We start from the raw sequence: 25,886 nt of genomic DNA on the forward strand, positions 1-25,886 counted from the left end.
CGAGCTGTTGGAAAAGATCACGCCAGTGTCGGGATGTGGCTCCCTGCCAGCCAGAGCCCGTCTTCCCGTCTGCCCCTCCGCTACCTGCATGGCCCTGCCTTCCCCTTTGCACCAGCACCAGCTTTTGTCCGACTTGTGTAGTAAACTAATGCAAGGGGCTGGTCTGACACTAACCTCCCGCTGCTGCAGAAGAACCGATGAGGTCTCTCAGGACCAGCTCCTTGGCCAGGCAGGAATCCACCCCAGCACAAGGGGAAGGTGAAGACCAGAGCGCAGTAACCGGGTCTGCCTTTACTTTACATTTCATGGAACCATATCCTACATGAAACCAGTACTGTCACTCTGCCAATATGTTTCAGTATTTGTTAATAAGGGAAGAAGCCATATCACTGTGGAAAGCACCACAGAGTTCCATCTCAAAATCACTCCTGGCTGTCGGTTTGGCTGCACATGCCGTGTGCAATCGCAAACACTGTTATTAGAGGCTTGCTGAAGTATCATGAGCAGAAAGCTGGAAAGAGCTAAAACACGAATCCACCACATTAACACCCTACATGTTCCTCCCATGCAGCAAATTAATACAATGAAGACAGAAGCTGCTCACGGCTCAGTGAGGGCGTGAAATGGGCACAGAGAGGGGTACGCACAAAAGCCCCCCCCACGCATGCATGTAGCAGCTCCTTTCATTAATTACCATCACGACAGGCGTGGTGGGACCAAATATAATGCTGCTAGTGACTGTCATTCCTACATCCTACCACTCCCGTCAAATTTAATGCCGTCCACATAAAGCTCACCCCTCCATCGCGCGGCAATGGTGCCTGTATCTCCTGCACTCCACAGGGCTTCCTCCGGCATCAGCAGGACCTGGCCGGGGGAGTCCCCATGCCCCCCCAGACTGCTGGGTTTGGGGCAGCAAGCGGGGGGAACAGCAGCCTTGGTTGTCCAAAGGGGAGTTTTGCAGAAGGCAGGCGGGGAGGGGCAGGGTGGGTAGGATGCAGCTACCGAGGTGTCGGTGGCTACGCATGCAGTGCGGCTGCAGCAGCAGGTCAGACGTATGTATCGTTACGGGGCCGGGGCTGACAGACCCACACCGAGCTACCTGTGACAAGCACAAAACCCTTACTGCAGATCCTGCAGCACGGCCTCCATGTCTGCTAGGAAATACCCTGAATTCAAATACAAGACCTCCGCAGTTCGTTACAGAGATCCGCTGCCTGTAAACCTTATTTCATCATCTATGGCAAGTGCTAAAAGTACTAGAAATGTGGTTTATCCTGCAATTTTCCTCCCTGCAGACATCCATGAGAAGTTCTGTATTAGGATAAACATTAAAAATACTAGAGCAAGGTTAGATCGCTTCGCAGGCAAAAGGTGACACACCTGAGATTGTAATGCAGGTGTTAGATTGCAAAAGCAGCAAGCAGTAAAGCAAAACAGTGCAGCATGCGCTAGGTGGGAAGACTGCTCTAAGGAATCTCTATGGCACAAAAAGAATTTTAACTAAATAAACGAAATAAATGTAAAGTCTCCTAACAAAGCTGCCGTGATCTTTATGGTGAAGTTTTATTTGTAATTTTTTTCTATCAACAAAGAAAAAATAAGCGTATCAACAAAGTGTAATTCAATCCATCTTGCAACCCTGACAATCGAAGAAAGAACTAGTGGGAGGCCCTGTGAGCGAAAAATCAATATTGCAGCTTTGTGCCGTGCAAATGTGAATACTGCCAAATAGCAGTGCTTAGGGTAAAATGAACTGTTTTGCTCCATTTTCTCCTCTCTGAACAAATGATTTTGAAACGACAGCTTTTTTTGGAGCTATAAAACATCAAGCAATAACTCCCTGCGCTTTAGGCAAGTGATTGGAATAAATACCTCTTGGCAACAGGTGCAATGACTTAGGACTGAAATTCATTTACATTCAGGAGATAATTCCTGATAAACAGATGCACTGCCACAGGATGGAAGTTTGAACGACCAGCATCTGAATGCTATTGCCGGCTTCTGCATCATTCCAGAGCTTTTTCAATGTAAGTATGTGGCTCTGTCAATAATTACTGTTGTCACTGGTAACTTTCTATCTCCAGTGCAATTTCTCATGAATATTTTCAATACTGTATTTTCTAACCATCCTGCGTTCAACCTGCAGCTTGCCTTACTGTACCTTGCATAAACCTATTTTGTTTGGCTGCCCTCCTGCAGCTGAAGTCAACATTCCTCATCTTCCTGCTAATTGCTTCAAGGCAAACTGTGCCATGGATGACACGGCCCCTGCTGTCTGCCGCCCAAAAAACCCAAAGTGCTTCCCGACTGCAAAGACCTTTCTGGTGCCTGGGCTGGGACTTCCAGCGCAACCTAAACATTAACTCAAGTAAGCATCTATTACCAGATGCAACATATGCCATCTCTGATTCATTTGCGTTTGTATATATTAATCAGTGTTGTGTGTGTTGTTGTTTTTTTTAAAAAAAAAGAAAGAAGATTAATACCTAATGAGAAAAAGGGCATGGCTTCTGTCCCGCTGACTATTTTGATTATAGAAAAGCTTCCTGGCAAACATATGTTTCCTGCACATTTTATCTGCTCACAAATTGGTTGAGTGCAGACTCTTTATTGCAAGAAAAAAATAAACTGCTTTTGCAAAATCACATTTCTAAGAAAAAAAGGTAGAGGGGTTTTTTAGTGGCAATATACAATCTTAAATGCTTTATTGTAGAATCCATGTAGAAAAACAGAGGAAAAAAATGTAAATGAAACATCACAAACAAAACTCTTTCCTCTTATACTTTAGTCCATGAAAGGAAAAAACACAAGTCCCATGAAAGAAATGTAGCTCAGAACCGTGTTTCAGAGATATTTTAAATTCACATTTGGCTAAAAATTGTTTCATGTAAGTTTGCAATGCCTTATTTACTATTTTACTGTCTTGGTTCCTTCATAGAGACGATTTGTCTTTAGAAAGATAACCTAAATTTGTCAAAGTGCAAAGAAAAGTTAATAATTCACAGCATCCTGCCCACTAGCATGCCATCTTTTTGAGCTGTCAATATTAAGAGTGTGTGCTAAGTTTGGTAGATAAAAGCAAAAAGGCACCACCACATCTGAATGTTCACCCCATACAGAGGAAAAATAGTGGAATGTAAACAGGCTAACATCAGTACTCCTCAACATCAGAAGCAAGGAACCTTTGATTAAAACTTAAAGCACAGAGAAAGTCAACATGGAAATATAAAATTATTTCAAAGAATGCAGATACTGGAAGAACTGAGAATCCAAAACAAATCTTTGCAGAAATAAATATATATGTCTCTGCAAGCAAGGAAATAGTACTTCTTGTGTTACTTGGCTCTAACAGAAAGGTCTTTTGAAAAGAGCACATCTTTTCAAACAGAATGTTTACAGTTGTCTCTTTCACAATCTCTTTTATTTTACGAAATCATGCAACATGATGATTCAAGTTCTACACAAGATGAAGTGCTGCATCTGGGGCAGCATTTCAATAATATATGTTCAACAAACGCAAAGCCCGATGAAAACTCTGCTGAGAATCCCCTCCCTTTCCCAACGAAGCGCGTACGTGAGCGCGTGGAGGGTGCAGAGACAGCTGAACATACTTTGCCATCTGAAAATCATGCAAATGCTCAACATGGGCTCCACAAAGCTTTTATAATTCCGCAGAAAAGCCTTAGCACCCTGCAGTTTCTAAAGAAACCCATGAACTCTGTCAAGGGAGACTTTTCTCCCCATCTCTCAGCACTGTATAAATTTCACACAGACAAGCGTGTTATTTTGTTAAACAGCTTTTAAATTATCCAATCCTGGTCAACAGATCACTACCAAATACTACAAAGATAGAGGCAATTTAAATGACAACTGTGCTTTCTAATTCTATCTTTGAAGGAAAAAAGTCATCCTGGCAAGCATGTCTATTAAAAGATTACATTGGCACAGTAAGAGCTTCTGATACTGCACAGAGGTCTGGAGTTCACAGCACTCAGCTCTTCTTTCAGGGAAACCCGGCAGCCAGCGCACAGCCAGCCCGAGCTGCCGCCCGGCAGACAAAACCCCACTGTTCAGTCAGGGTCAAATTAGGCAGGAAACGATCATTTCCAAAATATTCTCCTGCAGCTGTATTCTTTGCCATTTTCATTTAAGATGCTGGAAGGAGGGGACAACTACAGAAAAGGGATTATGTAGTGAAGGAAATTATTTTCTAGCAAGAAACATCTTCCTCATTTTAACTCATTCGTAGAAATGGAATTAACTCAAAACACGGTACATGAAAGGATGCTCATTATTTGAACTTCAACAAGGAGGTCCAAAGTCCTAAGGAACAGACTTCACAGTTTAAATTGCACTGAAGCAAAACAACTATTTCATTGAACAAATCAGCTGTGAGGGGTGATTTTTAACACTGGTTTCTAGAATTCAATTTCTCAGACATCCCGTTTCATATTTTAATTAGCTAAAATCTGGAAGCCTGTCTCTTAAAAGATTGAAATAGGAATTGCTATCAATAAAAGCTTTTAGGAATTTTAAGTAATTAATGGTGGCTTTTTATAAATATTTTTACATGTTATTAGATTTTGATTTAACCTTTAAAAAAATACGATGTTCAGAATCTGTCAAATTTTAGTGTTTTTCAAATTCAGTGTGAGCAGCAGAATTACAACTGTACGTAATTTTCTGTAATTACATACTCAATACTCGGAGTACATAAACATAAAGCAAGGTATGTCTGATTAAAGAAATTCAGGACAAACTTCTGAGTTACGCCCTCTGACTCACCCCAGGACAGCTCCTGCCTTCTAGGTTCACTGAAACTTATTACAATTTTCCTTTTACCTTTTCCAGTCTCCATGCAATTCTCAAAAACATCCCTGTGAGGCTCTCTTCAGCAAAAAACGAGTCAGGGCTTACCTGCTTTCTGCACCTTGTTGAATGACTCAGCAAAGCCTGAAGTGAGCAGCAGCACCTCAGCCTTTTAATGTAACACCGTCGACTGGCAAGGATCTCATTCAAATTCTCCTAAACAGCTCTCATCTCTCATTCAACAGGGCAAGAACATGCCTCTCCAAGGTAGCAGAATTAAGGGGATTTCTGGATTGTGTTTTTGTTGGGGTTTGTGGGTTCTTGTTGGTGTTTGGGGTTTTTTTTTGTTGTTGGGATTTTTTTGGTGATCGGGATTTTGGGGTTGTTTATTTATTTTTTTTGTTAATAGCAGAAGAGAAAAGAGTGCTACATTGACAGACAAGTACACCAAAGTCCTTCAATCATCTGGAACAACAACAGCCCAGACAGCAGCCATGCACACATCCCCACATTAGTCCATCATGTCTCAAGCCTATGGGAAAAGAGAGAGTTTGGTCTTCAGACCCATTTAATCTTTCACCTGCCTGCTGAGGCTGCCACAAGAGTGCTAATTAATGCTCAACGTGAAAACAGGCTTCTGCACTTTGAAACCGGCCACACTGAAATGGGACAGAAACCAGTAATTCCTTTAATGAACGTCACCAAACCAAAGCTTGGTTCCTGGCAGCGTTTTAGCAATGCCTACATAAGGCAGATGGAAACCATGTGATCTAAACATGAAAGTCTAAATATCTAGTGTAAAAATATGTGTGTTGTTCAGTTCTCACTTAGAACCAAATTTATTCTCATATGTATGCACCTTTCCCATCCCTTTCAGTGGGAGCTCTATGCATGAGAGCAAAACTTTGCCCTCATATCTAAAATTATCCCAGTTTGAAACAGTATTCATCTGTCAATGATACTTCTTTTCTTTTGCCAGCCAGATGTCTGTTCTCAGGCTGCAAGAATCTCCTTCCTTTTTTCCTTCAGATCATACACGCTTGATCCTATGCCAGCTTGCAAAAAGCACTCTACCCTTTTCTTTCTTGCCGTTAAACACATTGCATCTTCAAAATTTCTCAAGGCAAATAAGTCCCATGGTCTCTGTAAATCCCCCTCACGGAGGTTATCTCCAGTTTACCAACTGTGAACTCTGAGCACACCACCTGTCAGGAAGGAGAAGCTTCTGAATCAGAAACAACCTCTGAAACAGGGAGGTAAGACACACAAAGGCTGGTGTCAGAAACGTTGTGTCAACAGGATTTCCCATTGAATTATTTCCTCTGCACAGGATACTGGTAGCAGAATAAAAATAAATATTCTTTTATTTTCTATAAAATCGTATTTTGACAACAATTTATATTTCCAGTTATCTTATTCATTTTTGATTGGAAACCCTGGGTTGAGGAGGGGCAGAGGAAGAGGAAGAAAGGGGAATTTCCATCAGCAGCATTCAGGGTGAACAGCTGACAAAAGAAACATGGGTTTTTTTGCTTCATCTTTAAGAAACCCAAAGCCTTGTCACTTCAGCAGTTGATAGAAACCATGCAGAGGTGTACCATTTCCTTGGGAATATGTGCACTGGTGAAAGTTAAATCATTCCAGCAGGTGACACACTGGGTGCCAATAAATAACCCTTGGTGTGCTGTGTGCATCGCCTTCCTGAACGGGTTATACCCTAACCTGTGTTATGAAAGCAAAACATTAGATCTCACTAGAATGTAGAAACTAGATCCTGATAATTCTAGGTCATTTTAAAGAAAATCTTATTCTAAAGTGCCAGAGTTTAAAATACCAAATACAGACCTAATGCTAAAAAAAAAATTAACACAGATTTAATTAAAAATATTGGATGATTTCTACCACATTGTAATATTTGAGATCACAGTTGTAAAATTACAAAGGGGCATTTACTTGTTTACAAACAGAATTATACAGACATTAGAAATGGAATCAAGCAAAAATGTAAGAGTTCATATACTCCCTTTTATTTCAATGAAATGATGGGGTGGAGTCAATTGTCACAGTATAATTTACAGTGGAAAAATTATGTGGTTAATTTTAATGACGGCAAGCCACTTAAAGAGTGCTTATGAGTATGCAAATAGCACAGCAATCCCCCTCCTCATTCAGTATAGCTTCTGAAACATTTCTGAGGACTCGAACCACCCATGGAAACATAAAGGCTCAAGATCTTGCAGGCGAAAACTGTTAAACCAAAATACACAGCCATCACCTTTTGAAAACAAGAAGGGCAATGTGATGAACGTACTTTCAGGTAAATGTGCCGTCACTTCAAATATTCCCACAAATAGATATGAGACAAGAGTAGCAAGCAATCTTGGAAAATGCCTGTCAGAGCGAAAGGCTCTCTTTCTGACCTTACCTTCTCTGAAACATTTGTGGATTTCTGAAAGACTGTTATAGAGCGGAGAGGTATATACCATGCATAGTTTTTACAACATACTTTAAGTTCTGGCTCATTCCAGGAATTGTGGAATAATCCTATGTTGATACTTGACAGCATGCTCTAAATAATAAATTGCATGAAGAAAGGAAAACTATTTGTTTATCAATAAAAAGGTAATTCAACAAGTCCTAAGGAATATACGCAGTTCTAACATCTTTCTTGGGCAGCAGGGAGCAAGAATGGCAACCGAGGTACCATTTCCTGAGTAAATAATGGAAATATGCACCTCAGCAACCCTGTCAAACTGCTGTTAATCACCTATAAAGGAACTGCATATCCATATGCCTCACTGCAGATGTGAAAGACAAGGGAGATAAAGTGACAGGATAGCTAAATTCCACCTGGACTCAAATTCAGGGCTTCTGAATTTGGATTCTGGTTTTTAATCCTGGAATTTGTGTCTCCCACCCCAGCTGTCGCAATGTGGATGTAAGCATGCTCTCAGCTTTTAGCAAACTAGCTAAGGAGAGCTCAGATGAAAGAAATGAAAAATCACAATCCCCAAAATCTCTCTCCGAGTACTAAGACAGAAAGTAAACAATTTTCCATAATTATGTCGTAAGAGTTCCATAATTAATGCTATTTACATTAGAAAGTAACAAAAGGGATGAATACACACTGTAAAACAACACAGAAAGGAAAACTTTGCATTTGCTAATTACTTCTATTTAGCAGCACAAATCTAATAGCTGAAAGACTGTGCTTCCAAAGTTGTTCATTGATCTTCATACCACCAATAATAAAGGACTAGGAAAGCTCTGCACCAGACCGCAGAAAAATCGTCATTAGGTGCTCAAGTATAAGCTCAATAACTAGCAAAACAGAAGTACGGCACCGTTACTACAGACATGGAAGGTAATTTCCTCAGTAATTAACGTATTTTGCATAGTGCTTCACTGTACCAGGTCACACCATTCTCTTTTTAAAAAAATCTTTCCCTATGTGTCTAAAGCAAGTGTTTGAGGAGAAGGCAGCTGTGAAGTATAAAAGATCTGATTGCTCCACTTTTTTCCACACCAACTAAACCAACACTTTCCTACCGAAAGCACCGTGTTCTCGTGATACATTATTTAGGCGTACAAACAGACAGACGGTTTCTGCAAGTCAGAGGGGGGGACAGCTCCTGATCTCACCGCCGGGCCGGCAGGGAGCAGCGGGGCTGCCCAGGAGCTGCGGGTCCCACCGGGCTGCCGCCTCCTTGCCACCCCACAGCAGCAAAGCCAGCCTTGCCCAGCCTGCTGCCAGCCTCTGCTCGAACCCACCGGGTCCCTGCGCTCATCGATCCGTTTACATTGTTGTTTCTTCTACAGCGGTGAGTTTTATTAATCAAGATAATTTCCAGAGCGAGCTCAGAGCGTGATCAAAGCAGTCGTTATGGCAGCGTAATTGAGGAGGGAGTTGTTAATCTGCTGGGGATGCCAAGGAGGGAAGGAAAAGGTTAGGGGTGTCCAAAGGAGGCAGGAATGAGCAGGTGTTAGGGTAACTATTTAAATTAGGAATCCTGACATAATCATTTATAATGGAGGCTTTAGATTCCCTGGAAGGCACTAAAGCTGGATATCCTATCTACTCTACTCAGTAAGCAAGCTGCATTTCTTTCGGCACAAACAGTAATTTTAGTAAGTCTACACTGCCACAAAGCAAGCTGTGTTTAATGAAACTGTTCTCTGCGACTTATACTATCCCATGGTACTACTGCAGTGCCCTTTCCATCTCTGCCACTGCTGAACCTGAAGTCCAGATCTTTACCGGCTTTCAGCAATGTAGGGCGCATGCTATCTTTAATTACACAATAAGGACAACGTTTGAACTCCAAAATACCAAAGAACCCTATTTTTCACAATGGTTTTCACATACACAAGCCTCTAGAAGATTACAAGGATACTTTATGAATCAAATGCAAAATACAGAAATAGTATTATCTCTCACTGAAATGCTGTCATCTCTGAAGGATGTGTTGAGATCCAACATTATACAACTCTTCATAGTAGTAATTTCGTAATATTTTATCTACTTGAAAATAATAGGGAATTTTCGGTAAGCAAAATCTTAATTACCCCAATTAAGTTCTCATCCTGCATCACTAATGTCACTGGGAGCTTTGTCATTAACCTCAATGAGTGCAGGATAGATTCCTTAGAATTTAACCTGGACACTCAATATTCTTGTTCTAATGAAAAATGCATTAACGAGCTTCATTAGACTACTCCATTTTAAAGATGCATCTTCAGCAGCCAGTTTCCCTCAACAGCCTAATGGGGCACTGGTGCATTTCTGAACTGGGACTCGACACAAGAGTGGCTAGGTCACTGCAAGTCTTTTTATTGACTCAGCAAGCTCAATGAGCTTCATGCTTAGCCCACCAAGGGATAAGCAACACCTCTTGACTCACTTCAGGAACTCCCCGAGGTAAAGATGACAAAACGTGTATAAATTTTTTAAATTAAAACTGGGGTGGTACATCTGAAAGAGTACATGTAGTGAAATAAACACAATTAGAACTAAAATTCTTCCCTATAATTAAAAAATGACACATTTTTTCTATATGGTCTGCATGCAGGATCCTCAACCCATTTCAATCACTACCTTTTTTCCAGTCATCTACTGGGACACATTATGGGAAAACTAGTGATCTTCTGTGACCTTCATTTTATTTTATTAAATGCAGCAGACACCTCGTGCTGAATATGAAATAAAAAATATGCAACCCAGTAAAGTACTTTAAGAAAAAATGCCCTTTGGAGAACCCAGTTTCAGTCTTGATATATAATGACACAGATTTGCCTATGACATTTGAATAAAAATCTCTGTTATATATATTATTGTGTTCAAAATTCTATTCTGAATTACTAAATTTAGAACAGGCCCTGTAGATCACGATTCAGTCAATGCTTTATAAATGTGGGAAACGCATATTTGAAATACATGTGAAGGCAGAGCAGACTACCTGCACTTCCCACCTTTAGCCACATTTTAGGAGAGAATTTCTGTTTTCAAATAGCTATCCAACCGGTAGTAGTAAAAAACCTCCCAAGTATCTTTGTTTACACAACAGTCGCTGATGTATTGCTAATAAAGCCTTCAAGGAGAAAATAATGTGAATTGCCCAAGCAAGAGAAACTAGCACTTGCAGGTACCATTTTATCTTTCCCATAGCTCTAAGGACAATCGAGAAGTATCACTTGTTGCAGTCCTTGCCTTTGAAAAACTGGGGGTAGGGAGGGTGGACGGGCAGGTGGTGAGTGCAGATGTCTATTATCGCTGCTAGTAAGGGCAGATTAACAAGTCATCACCCAACATAATACCCACAACTTCAGTTAACTGCTGTCTAAGCAACCTGCCTAAAATTCCAAATGCTAAATTCCCAGCCTAATTTGTAGCTGGTTTAAAGCTGCATCAGTTTGGGATAGGTGTAGCTGGTTGTAACAATAGCACGGGGGTATTAAAATTTGGACAGGAGGGGGGTTATGGAAATCTCTCTCCTTAATTAAATCAGAGAATGAGAGTTTGAAGTGGTAAATAATAAATCACAAAGAATCCTCAATCTGGTTGTCAAGGAAACCAGTATGCCTCTGCCATAATTGCTGTGAGCCCAATCTTGCCCTTTTTGACACCAAGCCTTATCATGCATTCTGGTCAGAGACTGAGAAAGTAGCTTTTCCATTCCTCTCAGGCAGCCCTGTACCAGCAGGGAGCTCGCCCGAGCAGGGCTGCACCACGGCGGCGCTCAGCACCATCCGCCTCCCGCCCACAGAGGGTACCAGAGCAGGCAGCGCCGGCACACAGCCATCACCTCCGGGGATGAGAAATGGGACCGGCCAGCCTGGCCATGGCATTGGAAGGTCTCAGCAGCTGTGCTTACTAGAAAGGCACTTCTAACCCACTGTTGCTAACGTCTTAAGCCTCGTTATCGCAGCTTGTCACAAGTCCCAGGAATTTCTAGTTCCCTTGCACCCCTGCTCCCCAGAGCACATCCTTCTGGAAGCAAGAAACAGCCCTTCGTTTCACTCATGGACACGTAAGATGCTTGTGAAAGAGACGAACAGGGAAAGGGAAGTACAAGACAAAATAAATGCTTTCAAAAGCACAGTAACATAGATTAAAATTTGACTCCATGCCAAGCTGTTCAGATAGCTTACTGCATCATTGTCTTTTTCCTCTGTGATGATAATTACCTTTTATAAACATATCCAAACTTGTTTTTTCCTTCTGTTTTTGGTGTAATCACACATCACCGCTGGACACGCACCAAACTTTGAGCATAAGCAATTCCCAGTACTTCAACACCAGGAAGGCCAAAAAGGGGGAAAAGCTATATTAGTGTCTCTATCTCATCCTTCAAGAAATCCTGAAGCTGGTTTTAAAGGAAGTATCTTCAAAGTAAGGAAATAGGAGGAACAACAGGCAAGTACATTATGTTCCCAGCTGACTTCAAGCAAAAGAAAATCAAGAGAGACAGAGGATTGCGGGAAAGAAGAGAAATTAAAATCTCCTTTTCGGAACTACAGAGAGAAAAAGATTATCAGATAGGTTTCTAAAGGAAGAATTGCAACTGATTCTTGTTTGAAATGCTGCAACTAGTTGATTGTCTCCTTGTTATTTTACCAATGGATAAATCTTCTTTCAAATCCTAATCCTACTGCAAGCAAAACACCACCACCATCAATTTCTTTAATGTATTTAAATGTTTAATATATTTAAATTCAGTGTTAGCAAAATACATTAAAAGTAACAAGGCTGATAAATCCCGGTGATTTTAATACTTTGGTGTATGCCATTCCAATGATCTTTGTTTCTTTCAGTACTTAAAGAATGCAAAGGATTCAGCTCAGGATCCACATTTCAATGGAACGTTCTGGATATCTGCTATATAATTCCTGAACTTTATCTTGACATCACACCTGGGTAAATGTCATTTACAAATTTATTTTTTATCCATTACTCAAAGGGGTATAACGTGTTAACAGCGCTTCCTTCTGTCTGGCTACTACTCAAAGAAAGCTATTTATTTCATTTTATTGACTCTAGCAACTGTCGTACCTTTTTTGATTTTGGTTGGTAGATAAACCAAGCATCTCAAGAAAACGTATGGTGCCACACAGTTTTTCTGCTGTAATATTCAACCCAACACAAGCTAAGGATGTTAGTAAAAACCTTTGTTCCTCAGATCTGTAGACAAGCAATACGTAAAAAGCAATAAATGCTTGTTGCAGAGCGGTCTCAGTCAAAACACAATAAACCTTTCCCCAAACCCAACCCAAATCCCATCCATATTCCTCTTCCCAGGAAGCACAGTGTAGGTGTTTGTAGCTATGAGAGCTCAAGCAAATTCATCTTTGATCTTTGTTCCTAAACAATTCATAGGATCATAGTTCATCATGAGATAATTCAGGCTGAAATGGACTCCTGCCTCTTCTTATTAGCTCAGAATATTCTTTAATCCAAATACCTCATCCAGGTATAAAACCTAAATTACATATAGGAAGAATTATTCCTACATAATTTAAAAATTGAAGCCCCTATATTTGTCATCCCTGTTTAAAAGGCACAATTATGGATTAATTATAGCAAATTACAATAATGCCTATTAATATCTGTATCACTGTATATGCCTCTAAAATTCGATCACCTTAAGAAAAAAAAAATGAAAAAGATAAATAAAGGTTTCCATTAGAAAAGATAATGCAAAAGCAAATGAATATGCCATTTGGGTATAAACATGCTCATTTGCAAAATACACATGTAGCATCCATCAGAAGGAAAAAGGCCTTTAGCTGATTTACAGATAATTTACTACGGCACACTCTTACCACTATTTTATTCTTATTTGAAAAATTAGTCTAGATTCCTGAGCACAGTGACAGCACCAGTTTATTTTTATGTCTTTTGCTAAATTTCACTGATCTTGAACCTTTAGGGCTAAACATCTCTGTGACAATCTATTTCTGTCATCCAAGAGTTTTTGCATCCTTCAAGATTCAAAGAACGGTGTAACCGGCTTTCCCAGTGACACAACATGCTGGAGAAGGAGTTCAATATTACCCAGACCCTGCTCCATCATAATCCACTGTGAAAAAAATACCTCCATCTCTTCTGTTGGTAGGAAGCCATAACAACCTGGTATTTCTCCTCTGAACAATTTTCCAGGTGGTCAATTTGATTTGTCAGTTCTTTATAATTTTTATGTCCTCTGTTTGAGCAGTCTCTATCCATCATCGTTTGTCTTCACCTTTTTTCCTTAGACTCCTGCGATTTTGAACAAAAGCCTTCAAACCTCTTACTCTCTGCAACACTAATCCCTGGACTTCAATAAACTTTGCTGTTATGCGAGGAGTTCTTGTAAGGCATTATTGGGTCTTACTCTGAAACCAACTTGTTACTCGTATGGTATGAACCGGCACAGAGGCAGTTTGTCCTGTCGCGGTGAAAACCGAGGGCGTCCCATCCCTTGGTGGCTGTGCCAGCCTGCACGGTGCAGCAGCGGGCACGGTGCCTCCCTGCCTGCCGCAAGCTCCAGTGCACCGTTCGTGCTTCAAAGTGGCCAAGAGCTGCGCTGCGAGCTAGCGCCAAGCCGACCAACTGTGGCCACACCTGGGTTTATTAGGTTGGGTGAGGTACTACTATGCCGTGGATAAGCAGTTTCTAAACAGTTCTGAGCTGAAATGCAATTTTAATATGTCCCTGTACAGTATCATTCAGAAATAGCCACAACTCTCTCCTGCAGTAGTTATGAGAAATGGTTATTAATTTTAATTGGCTTAAGCTAGCTTTTAGGGAAATTATATCTTCAGGCTTCATCACCTATCTGAATAGCCTCTTTTTGCAGTTACCATTGCTATTCACCTATTAAGAAATACAGGCAATACGTTCTGTATTTCCTCACAGCTTACCAACTATATTAAGCAAAGATGGCTGGAAGCAAAACAGAAATTAAAAATTAAAGGCACTTTGAAACAAACTGGCTGTGATGCTCATTGATAGGCAACTTATCCATAGGCCTCTTTCTGGGAGAACAGGACAAGACTGAAAACTCCAAAACAGCAAACCACAGCATTTCCCTTTGTGAAAACTGCATAAACTTTATGTTCAGGAACAAGCTCTGGGTACAGGGCAATGTTTCAGTGACTCTCCTTTCCCAATTCTCCTTCCAGGCCCCTGATGGAATTAGATATAGTTTGCAATCCCCCATTCAAAACAAACCTAAAAATTTTCCTTGTATCAGATTCAACACAAAAACATCCTAGATACACAGGACTGATAATTTTAAAGGTTACCACTGCTAATGCTTTTGCAAGACAAAATGTTTCCCATTGTCATGAGAATTGTACGGACTTATAAATCAGAAGCCCTTCAATTTTTACAGTTCAGCTTTAAGCATCTTCTCTTAGTCTTTGGACACTAACGCTGTAACAGCCACAGGTGACAGTATCAGAAGAAGAAACGAGGGTCATCTCACCCAGGTAGCTAGTGAGAAGCTTTACGAGGGCTCTCCCACCAGCTTTCTTCACCTGCATAGCAATAAACCAGCCCATGGGACAGAGACAGGAGCTAAATTTGTTCAAGTCTTGCTCAGTAGGGTTGCTGGAACTAGGACATTGCAGAACATCACAGTCGAGGCAGTTTGGCCACAAAAAACAAATTTGGCACCACTATGAAATACCTGACAGTCTGGAGTCTAAAACTTAATCAGTTCTGAAGGTCTGTGCTTTATGAAGAGTAACCACTAAGACACCAGCAGAATAATTCAATGAAGTGGAATCTGTGGCTTCAAGTTTTTTTTCTGAAAATATCATATTTTCTCTTAGGCTTGCAAACAGTTTTCACAAGTGGCCTTTACAAGGAGTAATTTAGTAAACAAAAAAAAAATACCTTGTGAATTAAAACTACTTTAAATAGAATCCATTGTGACCACAATTCATATTAACATGGCAAGCTCTTTACAGAACGCCTTTTCAAGGAAAGAAATATATTCCTTGTGTGTTCAAGTATAGAGCCATAAACCATATGAGACCCTATTTATTTCAAATTTCCCATGATGCCATTTACTCCAGCTTTTAACCTTTTATGTGACATTGAGCTATTTTACAATCATAAAATAGTAGAAAAAACGACCTGTTAATTTGAAAGGGACACATTACAACATCTCTCCCCGGCACTATAATATTTTAATTTCTTTTTTCAAGGCAAACCAGTTGGAAAGTGACCATCTGCTAGTCTCTTAGCACTATTCAAGCAAAGTAATGCACAAAATGTCCTCCTTTCCCAGCAAGAGTAGGACCATTAACTGAGAGAAATTTAGGATATTGTCATGTGAGTTTAACAGATTGATTTGCAACAAAATAAAAACTCAATGTCTTTAATTACTGCTAAATATACTTGGTGATACAAAACTGCTGTGTATTGTGTGACACCTAGAGCAGTACAAGAAATCTGAACCTTTCCAAGAAATAATTTAGTATTATCAAATTTCCTATGCAAATTGTGTTCTTCTATTTTGAGCGTTCAGCTAAATGCAAGCACACTTTTACAAGTACAGTTCTATTTCTCACTTCACAATACACAATGTGCTTTGGACACCGGGTAAGTTTTCAGTATCACTTAAGGTTTTGAATATTTCAAAACAGTTGATAATGGCAGTGAAAGAGGGAACTCGGCAAGCTCTCCAGGCTGATAAATATAGAACTTTTTGGATGAGTAGAGCTCAATGGAGCCATAATCTTGGCTGGCACCTGTACATGATACTGTAACACATACAGCTAGAACTGCAAGTTTGTGAGAATAAATTAAATTAAATTCACATTCATGTTAGCACTTTAAAAGATGTTGTCAGTACAACTTTGCATGCATGCAAGCCACTGCACTTTTGAAAGTTTTACCCTAAATGTTTAGAATTCAAGCACACTGTCTCTAAAGGTTAGGAGATACACCGGCCGTATCTTAATCGGTCTTTATCCACATTATTCATATCTGTACTTTCTCAACTACCTAACTGAACTGCAAATTAGGCTGAAAACGAAGTAACTGCACTTCAAATTGTTAAATTCTAAAAGAGTTTATAGTATCTTGAATTGTGAAATATAGCAGATGTCAAATGCCATTACCAAAATGTATTCCACAGTTGCCTTAAATCTGCAGTATATTTTACTTTAAAAGCATTTTTCTCTTCTTCCTCTTCCTAGTCTCTCTCTCCCTATCAAAAAATAATCAAGCAATTCAGGAATTTACACTAGTAGTAAAATACCTGCTAAATATAAAAGACTTTCTCAGCTGTTTTTTGGAACACACAGATCTTTTTGTCCAGTTATTAATGATGTAGTCATATCTATTTGCCCAATAAATGTGTAAGTCTTACCGCTTTCCTTATTTTTATTTATAAATTTCATAATGGCAGTAAGGCACTTTAAACTGTGTATTTCTCAGGGAATACTGCACTTCAGGGACCGTTAAAAGTCGCTCTGCCTTCAGCCTTTATCACCCTACGTGAGGTACAATAAACACTGAGAAATGTGCTGCCTATTGTGTGCCTTGTTATAAAGCTCCTGTCCAGCAATTCTGCCCTTTCTGCTTGAATTTCCTTTCTTCCCATGCCTTTCTCAGACACGTTCTCAGCAAGTCTAACTGATTCCTAATGATTTTGTATGACAGATTGGTGCTGAGCAGTACAGGCTCAAGTTATGCAACAGCCTCATTCACATGGCTACAAACTCACCTACTCTGTACTCCGTTAAGTCACAAGTACGGAGTACTGCTCACTCCTATGCTGGATTCTGGCCCTTTCTGCCTAAAAATTTGCACTATTCCACAAGAAATTTCCTGTGCTCTTTTCTTGGCATTGAGTTTTCCCAATAACTATGTATTACCAGGTTTCAACTAGTCGAGTAGACCTTGCTCACAACATTTCTTGGGATTCAGGGTACACTACTGATAGAAATTCAAGGAAGACTGTACATCATTCATGTAGCTTCTTTACCACAGGGTCAGATATTTGGGTGGTGTTTTGCAAGGTGCAGAGAAAAGTCCTAGTCAAGCAGTAAACTGCAAAAGCTATGCAGAAGATGGAGTGATCCTCCAAACGTGCTTGGATGCCATGTAGGAATTCAAAAGCAATTTTTACCTACGATTGCCTTAGTTCTCGGGCTGGCTGAATCAGACAAGAGGGGAAGGCTAGATGACGCACAAACTTACCTTGCTGTGAAGACAGCATTATTAATTCTCTGTGTGGCTCTAATTCTCATACAGAAAGCCAGACACACACATAAATAAGTATTTACTTGCCGTTATGCTAATTTTGTTAAAAAACGTCAATAGTTGATCAGCTGAAAAATATGTGCAATTTTGAAAGGCTTTTGAAAACATACATGTCTGACTTGACCTTATGACCATTTTCTCCTTCAGGCAAACCAATATTATAACCAGAACAACATGAGAGGATGAACATTGTTGGGGAGTTGCTCACTGTGCCTGTCATACCCCGTTAATGCAACTTTGATTTGCCTTTGTTCTGACAGTAGCAAACAGCTGCTTGTAAATGAGCCACAGTCCCTGGGCTGCCTCCCATTATTCCACACTTTTGTTTGACAAGGTCACTTGCTGTGGGGATTTTGGGGAGAAAGAGTATGCAGCCTATAGAATTAGAGTTAAACCACAGGCAACCCAGCTTGAATGCTCTTATTATATTTTTTTTCATAGCACCAGCAAAGCAAGAATAACAAAGAGAAAATCTTTTGCTATGTGAGCAAGTCAAACTTTTCTTTTTCCTGTGTTGATTTCATAATCCTAAAACTATCTTATAAAAAGCAAGTCATGTTTCCATAAATCCCCTTTCATTCAAATGTTAACAGGATTTATATGAAAGATGTATTTAATTACAAAACAGGATTAACAAAAACAGATTAATATTGTTTTGTTCATCCGCTACTACAATTCATCAGGAGACAATACCCAGCTATAGCTAACAGCAACTCCGACAAACGCTGCAAAAACATGAAGAAACAATCTGAAAGATTTATGCCCGTTTCCACAGGAAATTGATTTATTTTTGATGGGAACTGAGACAGACTAGTCTTCCAGAAAGAAAAGCATTTCATAAGCAAATTACTGCTATGATAGCTGCCCATTTAAGGACAAGCAGACATTTCTTTGACTTGTAACTTTTATAGCATTGAATTAAACTGTAAAATCAGTTGACGAAGACATTAGGATAGTATCTGGTGCTATCAAATCATCCCGAACCTTCATTTTACATTTTGACCTATGATCTTAAAGACAGTGAAAGCTGTCATTTAGGACAGCCTGCTTCTTTGTGACAACTGTTGCTTCTGAAGCCATACAGGAACAAGGAATAGGTGGTAAATATTCAAAGGGATGGCTGATACTAGGGGAGGAGACAGCCAGTGGCTGTCTGCAACCACAGATGAATCACAGTGGAGCACTTTCAAAATTTACGAGTGAAGACAGAATAGGTGCTAACTCTAAAAATGTCTTTCAGGCTCTTCAAGGAGGGTCACTGAAAACAATGAATGGAAATCAATCCAAAAACCTCCCCCGGCAGCCAACTGCACTATTCCGAAGGGACAGTCCCACCCGATTGTTCAGGCTTTTATCTCATCAGCCCAAAAAGTGACTGAACTCTTCCTGCTCTTAATCGTTTGCTTCCTAGTTTTTTGTTAGGCCACTGGAAGAAATAATGTCTTCATCACAAAGGCCTCTGCATCCGCACTGAAAGAAAAACTTACAGACATTTCTGTAATCTTTGATTTAATTTCCACGTCTCCTGGTGTTCTCAGCAAAAAAGCACGACAACCTTTTGGCAAGTTTACACATCTTCCCTGGATAGACTGAAAACTCTGACTGAGCTTGGAAGACTACATTTATGACCATAGGATGGGGATAGGCAGCCTTCTCCTCTCTTCCCTCTTTCAGATAGTTCAGCTTAAACCTCGCTCTTCACAACAAATCCTTCAACAGCCACCTACGTGCAGGGAAGAGAAGTCTTCCCAAGTTTCAGCTGCAAGTAGTTTCCCTTGTCAAATGCCGGTTATAAAAGACATCGTTAGTGACATACCTGAAATATTCTAACTGAATTACACTTGAATTATCCTCTGCTAACAAGCAGACATCAACAACAACAAAGTCTAATGATAGCTCATGATGACAACACTCACTTTCCAATAAGGCATGCTGAATCCTGGTAGTTGACTGCCAGAGTGCAGGATGGGAGGTTGTTAGCCTCATCAGTATTCAAAAGCAGGCAAATCACTAAAACTCATTTACATCCTTCCATCTTTCTTAGTGCATGTCAACAGCAGGTGGTCTATCGATACTACCTTTGAAATAAGTAGGTGGTTTAAATTGCCTTCAAATTTCAGTAAAAACCCTGAATTATAGAATAGACCTTGAGTCTTAACTTTCCTGTTTTCTTTGTGTGGGCTGTAATAGAACATGAATAAGTACGGCACTTACTTTGTTCATATTTTAATCTACATTAAAAAATAAGTTTTATACATAAACCTAGACACCTTAATCTTGAACGTTAGCAAAGACGGTCACAGACATAACCACCTCAGCAAAGCCAGTTACAGAAGTTTATTTGCAAAGGTTTCAGTAAAATCCGCAGTAGATTATTAAAGATTTCTAGGGATGATTTTTTTTTTTTAAAAAAGCACACATTTTTAGGAAAAGCAGATGAAGACTGACGCTTGAATCCTTCAGTACATGTGTTTAAGTTTCCCTGCTGCTAGCCCACTGGAAGCTACTACTCTGAATAGATAACATTCACTACACACATCCGCGGACATATGTCTCCTATTTTTCTCTGTGGCGCTGTGACTGTTCCTAACAGCCAGTTTAAAAACACAAATGTCTGTTGTCAATCAGGACCGATTTCTGATGATGTGAGAAGAAACACTGCCTAAGACAGGAATCAAGGACATCTTCATGCCCAAAAGAGTACACAGCCAGCAGTAAGCAACATCACAAATGTGTTTATACAAAACCAGAATAGATTAAAGTAACTAAAACCAGCATTCGGTTGCTTTTCCTCTGTGATGTTTGCTTTCACGTTTTGACAACTCCCTCAGAATTTCTGTGCAATTCAGTGTCCGCCAAGATTAATACTTTGATGTCTGGCTTCAAACTTCTATAAAGAATGGTGCCTTTTGAAAGCAAACGCAGAGGTCAGTAACAACTCCCCAGACTCTGCAGATTATGCTAAATTAGCTCCCAGATTTTGGAGAGCGGGTGGAGAAAGCGTAGTACACTGTCCCAGTATCCCTGACAGATGAAGCCAGGGCTGGTCCCCACAAATCCATTACAGCCTGGGAGGGTTCGTTTACTAGCCTATCTGGCCTCGGTTAACCATCAGTGAAAACTGGCACGCACGATTCACATTTAAAGATTTGGGTAAGGTTCCGTTGCTAATACACACACATATTTGTTTATATGAAGGGGATTTTCCTGTTTGGAAAGAGGTCAGGATGCTGAAGGTGCCCCCTGTGCAACCAAGCATAAGGGAGCATGCACTTCACAATGAGTTAAAGATTGTTTAAAGACCAGGACAGTCATTAAGCTGTATTTACTGTCTAGACAGGAATCGCTCCACCTAACCATTCCCAAAGGTTGTTAGCATTTCTAAGAATTAAACAGCAGCAGGAAAAGGTTAAGATCAACTTACTAATTAAGTTACACTCACAGAAATTTGGAGAGGGGAATGGAATGTAAATTTAAATGACATCCCCCAGTCTAAGTACCAATCCTCACATGTGGGTCTTCCTCCACGAAGAGAAACCTTAGGACTGAGCAAATGTATGCAAGGTTGATGCCCAGTCACAGGGCTGCACAAAATGCCACTGGCTTGAGACAGATAAGAGAAACCCCTTTAGAGTTTATCTAAATTACTGGTACACACAAGCAGTGTTTTCATTTTACTTCTGTACAGTAAATCTGCTGCCTCCTGGTAAGTACATCCTGTGGTCATTTTTAGCTTTTGGTGTTAAAAGGTGAATTCAAAGCAAGGGCCAAACAATGAGGCATGTTCCGTGCCTAAGTTATGATGTTAATTGTATGATAAAAGCAGAGATTTAGGTCACTTCCATGCTGCTTAGCAAATTCCCAAGGGTACCTGACAGGAAAACAGAACTCCTCCACCAAGCTCCGCTGGCAGCAACCAAGATAAAAGAGATCCCTTCTGGTGACAAGCATTACTCAGAAATTCCTTAGCAAGCAGTGAGACAGGATTGTCTGAGAGATCCCTCACACTCCCAGGATGGACAGAAGGTCTTCTGCTTTACCGGTTCACGTAGGTGGAAACCTTGAGTAAAGCTCAGAGAAGTCTTTGGTTTCGATTACCATATGGTGCTTCTGTGTATGATATGCAATATTGTTTGTGCTTGTTTACATACTGGAGATTTGGGAAGAGTCTGTTGATACAATAATAATTAAATGCTAAGCCAAGGAATAACTGCATGGGCAAAGAATGGGTGGCATGCAGAGCCACTGCCGTCCACACCTCTAAAAACAGAACAGATGAATGTAAATTAAACTGTTTAGAATCATTTTAATTGTTGTTTAGATCAAAGTTCAACTACTTAAATTGTCAGAAAGAAACCTATATTTAGACAACCAATTTATCCTTCCTTACATCTGTATCTTTACTATTGAAGAAAGGATAGCTCACCGATTACCAAATATATTGATAAACATTGATTTTAAACTGAATTTGCACTTCCCTTTGCCAATTTGTAGATACATCTACCTCAATGATATTTCCACTGAGATTTTTACATTCTTCCTCTTTTGTTATACTGTATTTTTTTTCCTTTTAATTAAATGAGTATAAAATCTTACCCTTACTTATGTTGGACCTTTTTCAGGGAAAAGCATACTGGAATTCAACTAAACATGTACTTCTTCAAATCTGGTGGATTATTGCCATTTAAATTAAGTTATCCAACTTGTTTACATTACAAATGTACATACTAAAAAAGCACAGCATTTTCTGGAACAAAAAATCTGAATTGTCTGGGTTTGGTGACCAAGTCATGCAAAATTTGAGAACCAATTTAATCTCATCCTCTTACATCCAAAAATTTAGAGATCAGAAGAAAAAAAAAAGATTTGTCTGCTTTCAGTGTTCCTAGAAAACTTTAACTTTTAACAAACTTGTCAGAGAAGTGGGAAAAACAGAATAAATGGAAATTAAAAATAAATCCCCCACTATTTCCATGCCTGCAGACCGCAGTACTCATGGCTAAAGCTAGTTTAGCACCTCCCAGAGTCTTGTTCCAGATGAAATCGATGCTTTCACCATTCCTCTTTCTTAGGGAAGGAAGAAGCAAACTGGTAGCGCTTGAACATTTCTTATTAAATGCAAACCAAGAGGTGCCTGCAAGAACCACAGCAGCGCCAGCGGCACAGTGGAGTGCCTGCCCGCCGCTCCCTGGCCTCCCCCTGCCCACCTTCCCCCCTCCCCAGGCACCCGGGAATTAACAAACCCAGCGCTGACACCTGACATCACTACTGCTAAGCAGACACTAATGACTTTTTTCTTTCCCCACCCCCTTCTCCTACTTCCCTGTGGGCAGAAGTTGATAATAAACTCTGTGTATGGCACTGGCACTCTTACTGGGGAGAAATAATACACTCTGCAATTCCACCTCTTCTCTGCCCATCTCTCTCGGAGGGTAGATCAATGGTGAGGCCTACATTTTCTCTCCACCTCCCTCAGACAAAAGGTTAATAAACCACTCAGCATTTGCTTTTCGTGGAAATTATATGTGTGGGTTAATTAGCATTTCCTCGGTAACACATTAATACCATTGTGAGTTCTCAACACCAGGTTGTTCCAGAGACTTATTATACAAGTTTAACCCAAAGGCAGTTGAGGATTCATTAATTTTAGGACTGAAGAAATAATTCTGGCTATGACTACTGCTGTAACTTGGCCTAGAACTGAGCACAGACAGAATACTGCATCGTATCAGGAGCATGACCAGGAACTGAGCGACCTAGTTAGAAGCTTTTGTTCTCTTCTGAGATCACTGGCAGCAGGTCTTCATGCTTTAGGACAATTTATATTTGACTGAGGTTGGAGGATATGTATCTAACACCAGCATCAGGCTATTCTAGAACAGCATTTTGCAGGATTTCTTGCACCTTCCCCAAGCAAATTATTGACAGGAGGGGCAGAGCAGACCCCTTCAGCCTGAAGCTTAGGGTGGCCTCAGAAGAGATAAACACTCACCTATCCTCTGTCAAGCACAGAAGACACTCCCCAAGTTTCCAGCTCCTTGTGTAAGCACACCTGCACAGGCGTATTTTTGTGTAAAAGGTGGGAGATGGCACCAGCAGCGAAACCAGAACCACTCCCAGCAGGTTCACCTTAGAAAGATGTTAAGTCCAGGAAACAAGTGTTGACTTCCAGATCTCAGATGGAAGGAGATGCCTGCAAGTAGTCCTGAGCGCTAACTCAGATCTAAGTCCCAGAAAAACACCTTTCCTACTGGCTAGCAGTGGACAGCTCCAGGTCAGGCCACCAGTGACTCTGGATCCCACTTGCAGTACCACCAAATGTGCAAGGAGCACAGTGATCTTAAGAGTGTGGGACCACATACCTAACATTAAGCAAGAACAAAACTGAACATATAATGACACAATCTCCCATGCTAATGTTGAAAATGTCTAATACGGCTTCTGGAATTATCAATTATTTACTGATAAAGTGATATTGAAAAGAAAAAATGCAAAGATTAACTGTATACATATATATGCCCCAAAAAGAGGCCAAACCTAAAAATACACCCCATACAGTATCTCAAACAATCTGTACAGTCGTTTTTATATGACTCGATTATATATCCAGGAGGGCATCACACAGTTTCAGAGCAAGGCATCTGCCAAACTAATGAGAGCCCAAGAGTCACAACAACAGCACAAATAAGCACTAAAAAAAAAAATCCCCAAGCTGTAAGTAGACTCTACTGTCTAAAACTGCAGGTGCTTAGGAAGAAATTATTTCTTAACTGTAACATAAACATTTACAAAAGATGACTTTTTCTTCATCTGGTGTTCATCAGAAACTTTTGCTCAAGTCTCAAAGCAGCAGCCCACAAATTTTGCATCTTCCAGCACAAAGAAACAAAGGGTGTGTCACCGGGGACGAGAAAAAGAAAACCTTAAAGAGCTGGCTCAGAGTAACTAAATACTTCAAATCTAAATTTTAGTCACTTCAACATGTTTGGAAGCGATACAGGTTGGCCAAGAGCCATCTTCAACCCAACAAGTGTACCTCACCAGCTGGCATGACACAGACAAGAGCCCCCAACACCTCAGGAGGGAACAGTCGGGAACAGATCGGGTGAATTAATGTGGCACTCCAGGTTGCATGCCTGGGCAAAACTGTTTGTTCTTCGGCTCCCATTTCAAAATCAGACAGTATTTAAACTGCTTGTTGTTCAGCTCGGATTCCAAAATCAGTGTTTATGTTTTATTGTTTTACAGTTTGACAAGATCAAGCACAATTAGCTTATAAAATATTATAGTGCCTTTCTTCAAGGTTGAAGGAGGGTGAGGAAGCACAACGTAACATCAAGTAGTTACACACTTGGGCAGCTCTGGGTACACTCAACTTTTATGCCATAGTATACTCCAGCAGCTGTTCAAGTTACTATGTAAACCAAGACAAATAAAACTGTACAGTCAACATCAAAGTAAACCTTGCCCACATTTAGAAAACCTGGCCAGGCCGGCTGCAATGCCGCATTTCTGCTGCACTGGGAAGGGCAGGACTGCGGGACGCAGGTATGCAGCTGGGGCTGCGACAGTTTACTTATTGTAAACGTTACTGATTTGTTTGTTGGGCTTTTTTAAATATTTTTTTGGAAAAGTTTTCTTGGATCCACACTGAAGTTTCTGATCAGAGAAGGCTGAACACACCAGCCAGGAGGTAGGATTTCAAACAAGGGAGGAGAGAGTATCAGAACTGTCCTCTGCTGGGATGCCGATGGGTTTCGAGGCCCCTCTCAAAAAAAAAACCACACCAAAAAAAATTGGTTTGTGCAAGAGCTTGTGGGCTGCTGCGAGTCGCAGGGAGCATCCGGAGGCAGAGGGGCTCCGCCTGGGAAGCCTGCAGCTCCTCTGAGACGAAACGTCTATTACAACAGTACAGAAATGGCTCAGAATCTATGAATTTCCATCACATGGGGTACCAAAATCAATCCAACAGAGGGTGAAGAGGTGATTTATGTGTAAGTACCTACAGCAGGGAAAAGCTTGCTAATAACCATCCTCATAAACACAGCAAGCGAAGGCAGAGGCAAGCACAACACAGCACAAGGACACCAGGAGCTGTGCATGTTTAGAAGCATCCTGCTTTCAAGCAATGAGGAACACTCACCGTCCTTTGAACACAACAAGCAGTTCCTTCTGACCAGTTCTGAAATTCAAAGTCCATCCAGGATACACGCTTGACATATGCATGTATAATATAAATCCCTGAACTTCTCTGTAGAGGACAACCAACCAACCAGTCAGCCTTATCCAGGATTCGAGAAGGCTACTTTTTGGGGAG

At 40.5% G+C, this 25,886-nt stretch overlaps 1 protein-coding gene and 1 long non-coding RNA gene across 20 annotated transcripts in view; one reads left to right on the forward strand and one right to left on the reverse strand.

Annotated features, from left to right (window-relative positions):
• The window catches only part of ADGRL2 (adhesion G protein-coupled receptor L2), a 394,069-nt gene that overhangs the window by 73,234 nt on the left and 294,949 nt on the right, over positions 1–25,886 (reverse strand). The window lies entirely within an intron of this gene.
• LOC114015377 (uncharacterized) lies at positions 1,696–22,108 on the forward strand. 4 transcript variants are annotated; one of them, XR_003559267.2, is made up of 5 exons: positions 1,696–2,030; positions 2,203–2,371; positions 4,855–5,079; positions 12,124–12,226; positions 18,810–22,108. It is a non-coding gene; the product is annotated as an uncharacterized LOC114015377 (long non-coding RNA). The 4 variants fall into 4 exon arrangements; XR_003559265.2 differs by lacking the exon at positions 18,810–22,108 and adding an exon at positions 13,564–16,672; XR_003559264.2 differs by lacking the exons at positions 12,124–12,226; positions 18,810–22,108 and adding an exon at positions 5,222–10,138 and having other exon boundaries at positions 1,698–2,030.

The sequence above is a fragment of the Falco cherrug genome, chromosome 12, assembly GCF_023634085.1.
Source record: "Falco cherrug isolate bFalChe1 chromosome 12, bFalChe1.pri, whole genome shotgun sequence".
Taxonomy (NCBI): Eukaryota; Metazoa; Chordata; class Aves; order Falconiformes; family Falconidae; genus Falco; species Falco cherrug.